The following is a 4237-nucleotide window of genomic DNA, read 5'->3' as shown; positions in this document are numbered from 1 at the left end:
CATATCAGTATCTTTGCTACCAATCTTTCTTTCCTCCAGATCTGTCTATAAATTTTTTCTACACTACTCTTCCTACATAATAAAAAGAGTCTCCTGACCTTCAGAGTCAATTGCATACTCGTTGTCATGGTTCAGGAATGCATGATCCTGCTCATTTATCACACTCTGCTCCCCAGGCAGGCAGCACGCACACCCAGGCAACAGAATGCATGTCCCGCTCCGAGTCCCTGCTGAGTTCTCCTGCTCTCTGCTTCCCATATTCTCTCCACTGTCCTATTAAACTCTGGAATGCTAGCGATTCCTTACATAGTAAGATGTAAGGATAAAACATGGTTCATTCTGACAGTAATGACTTGAAGAACATATGTGTTGTATTCAAGGCCATGATTTATATCTGTTTTGGGAAATCACTCTTTTGAGTTGATTAGCTTTGTTTATTTTTGCTTCTCTTCCAAACTATTTTTAAATTTTCCAAAAGACAACCTACAAACGATAGACTAATCTGGTTCTAATATGACCATAAATCCTGAAAAGAACACCTGAAATAATTCCTGGTTATCTCTTACATAGAGAGAGTACTGGCAAAGGATCTTTTGTTGTGTTTCAAGTTGAGCTGTGTTGGCTGGATGTGATGGTTAATTTTATGCGTTAACTTAACTGGGGTAAGGGATGCCCAAATAGTTGGTAAAACATTTCTGGGAATACCTAGAAGGGTGTTTCTGGAAGAGTTTAACATTTGAATTAATAGGCTGAGTCAAAGAAAATCACTCTCCCCAGTGCACTGAGGGCTTGAAAAGAACAAAAAGGCAAAAGGAGGATGAATTCACTCTCTTTGCTTGAGCTGGGACAGCCATCTTCTCCTGCTCTCAGACACCTGTGCTTCTGGTTCTCAGATCTTTGGACTTTGACTGAGACTTACACTATAGGTGCCTTAATTCTTGGGGCTTTGGATTCAGACTTATCATGGGCTCCCCTGAATTATGTCACTGACTTCCCTGGGTCTCCATTTTGCTGAGGATAGATCCTGGGACTGCGTGACCTCCATAATTATGTGAGCCAATCACTGTAATGAAAATGAAAATCTCTCTCTCTCTCTCTCTCTCTCTCTATATATATATATATATATATTTGAGTGGCCAGATTATTATGACAACCTGACATTTGTAGGCAAATTAGCCATAATTTCACGCTGAAGTTGCTAGAAGGCCAGATCATTACAAATGTCTGAATAGCACAACATACCTAAGTATCGTTGCTGATCATGTTCATCCTATCATGTTGATGGCGTATCCCAATGGAGATGGCTTCTTCCAACAAGACAATGTGCCATGCCACGGTGCTTGTATTGTGCAAGAGTGGTTTCAAGAACATGAGGGAGACTTTACCTTGCTTAGGTGGCCCCCACAATCACCAAATCCCAATCTAATTGAGCATTTGTGGGACGAAGTCAAAAGAGCCATCAGGCAGCTGGTTCCACAACCATCAAATCTCACAGAACTGGACAATGCTATTCATCAGGCATGGTGTCAGATGCCTTGCATCACCTTTCAACATCTCGTGGAGTCAATGCCAAGAAGAATCGTCACAGTACTGAAGGCAAAAGGTGGCCCAACGAAGTACTAATGGGGTGGTCATAAAAATCTGGCCGGTCATAATAATCTGGCCACTCAGTGTGTGTTATACACACACACACACACACACACACACACACACGCACACATATATGTGTGTATATATATATATATATGTATATATATATATATATATAAAAATATATATAAATAGTATATATAATAATTAGTATCTAATCTAATAATAGTCAAACATGGTAATTGACCATACCTTCGCTACACTTCCCATTGGCTAATCCGGGCGATATGCAAATTAACCGCCAACAAAGATGGCGGTTAATTTGCATACATAGGCACAATGCTGGGAGGCGAAAGGGGAAGGATGGAAGAAGCTGCCTACCGCTGATGGCTATCAGAAACCCAGGCTGCAGGCAAGAGCCGGGTGGCAGGGCAAAGGCAGCCCTGGGGGCCGCCTTTGCCCTGCCCCCCGGCCCGTGATCGGAGAACCGGGGCCGCCTTTGCCTGGCCCCCTGCTGGTGATCAGAGAAGCCGGGTGGGGCAGGGAAGAGGTGGCCGCAGGCGAAAGTCTGCATGCACTTCCTGGAGATGAGCCTGGAAGCCAAGAACGCCTGTGTCCTGCTGTCACAGAGCCGGCTGTTTGAGGAGCCCAAGTTGACCCAGCACTGCTGGGAGGTCATTGACGAGCAGGCAGAGATGGCCCTGTGGTCTGAGGGCTCCTGCGAGATCGACTGGCAGACCCTGGAGGTCGTCGTCACCCGGGAGGCCCTCAACACCAAGGAGGCAGTGGTCTTCGAGGCCATGCTCAACTGGGCTGAGGCCGAGTGCAAGCGGCAGGGCCTGCCCGCCACCCCATGCAGCAAGAGGCACGCCTTGGGGCCAGCCCTCTACCTGGTCCGAATTCCGACCATGACCCTGGAGTTGTTTGCCAATGGCACTGCCCAGTCGGACATCCTGACGCTGGAGGAGACCCACAACATCTTCCTGTGGTACACGGCGGCCAACAAGCCCCCGCTCGACTTCCCGCTGACCAAGAGGTGAGGCCTGGCCCCACAGAGGTGCCACCGCTTCCAGTCCTCAGCCTACTGCAGCAACCAGTGGCGCTACCGGGGGCACTGCAACAGCTTCCAGTGGACAGGAGGGTGTTTGTGGCGGGGCTGGGCCTGTACAGGTCCACCTCCGGGAAAGCCGAGTACAGTGTGAAGATTGAGCTCAAGCGCCTGGGGGTGGTCCTTGCCCAGAACCTGACCAGGTTCATGTCCGACGGCTCCAGCAGCACCTTCCCGGTCTGGTTCGAGCACCTGGTGCAGGTGGAGCAAGACACCTTCTACACAGCCAGCGCTGGGCTGGACAGCAGCTAGCTCAGCTACTTCGGGCAGGAGGGCCTGACAGAGGTGCAGTGCAGGAAGGTGACCTTCCAGTTCCAGTGCTTCTCCGACAGCACCAACGGCACCGGGGTGCAGGGCAGGCAGATCCCTGAGTTCATCTTCTAAGCCTGAGGCCTTGGGCGTGGTGACAATGGGGGGACAGAGGGCTGCACCTTTTCTCCTCGGCAGGACAGGCTTCAGGACTCCTAACCTTTTGTGTGCAGCTGGTTGTAGCCAGAGGTATAAATGAGACGTTTCTACACGGCCAGAGCCCGGTTCTGAATACAGGGGGCTGAGCCTCATCACATCTCCTGCACATTGGGATGCACACTCAGGTGGAGGGCAGATTTGGGGGCGGAGGGCAGCCTGGACCCCACCAGAGGTGCCCACGCCACCTGCTTAGTGGGCTTGGCCGTCCCTCCCACCCTCCTAGATTTTGTTCTGAGTTGTTCTAAGCTTAAGACCTTCCCTCCAAATCTAAAACCTGGGAAAAGTCACTTTAAAAAAATGTCAAGAAATTATTAAAAATACAGGTACTTTGAAAAAAAATACGGGTACTTCTCCGAACACCGGCTGGGGGGGAGGGGGGGCAGGGAAGAGGTGGCTGCTGGTGGCCGCCTCTTCCCTGCCCCTCCCACCCCCCCACCCCCCCTACCGGCTGGTGTTCAGAGAAGTACCTGTATTTTTTTTTTTCAAAGTACCTGTATTTTTAATAATTTCTGCACATGGTAAAAGAATTTTACATTACGATCCAAGGGTGGTGGGGTGAGGAGAAGGAGCAGCAGAACAATCCAGCAAACAAAAAGGGAAACAGAAATGCATGGTGGAAGGGATTTGAAGGGTGGGTAGGGGCATTGCCCAACTAAAATGCAATTGGTTTGTTACTGAGTACTATTCATGGGAAGAGAGCATCCTGACTCCTTCTCTATGCAGCATATTGGGAGTAAAAATGATGCATCCAGGTGGAAATATGATTAGGGGTTGGAAGACAGACAGGGAAAGAAGAAGTCAGAAATAGACACTGAGAGAGTCACTGGCTGGCTGGCTGCAAATACTGACTCTCCAGTAGTGATAGAATAAAAAAGTGGGGGATATCTCTGGAAGATTCAAGAGATAGGGGGCAACTCTTCTATTGTTTTGAATTGCCCAGCAGATTTCCACATACACATGTGTACACGCCTATGTTTTCATGCACACACATATACACATAACTGACTGCCCTCCCTGGAAGCACAGAAGAAGAAGAAGCCGCTAGAAGAAGAAACCGCCCACCTTTGGTCC

At 49.0% G+C, this 4237-nt stretch overlaps 1 pseudogene; it reads left to right on the top strand.

The window, feature by feature from the left end:
- Positions 1 to 329: 329 nt before the first annotated feature.
- LOC139002626 (BTB/POZ domain-containing protein 6-like) lies at positions 330 to 3082 on the top strand (annotated as a pseudogene).
- The last annotated feature ends 1155 nt before the right edge of the window (positions 3083 to 4237 follow it).

The sequence above is a fragment of the Myotis yumanensis genome, unplaced genomic scaffold, assembly GCF_028538775.1.
Source record: "Myotis yumanensis isolate MYYU_CA2020_CCGP unplaced genomic scaffold, mMyoYum1.0.hap1 SCAF_2, whole genome shotgun sequence".
NCBI classification, from domain to species: domain Eukaryota; kingdom Metazoa; phylum Chordata; class Mammalia; order Chiroptera; family Vespertilionidae; genus Myotis; species Myotis yumanensis.
Note: the sequence above shows the minus strand (reverse complement) of the source record. Positions and strands in the feature narration are given on the sequence as shown.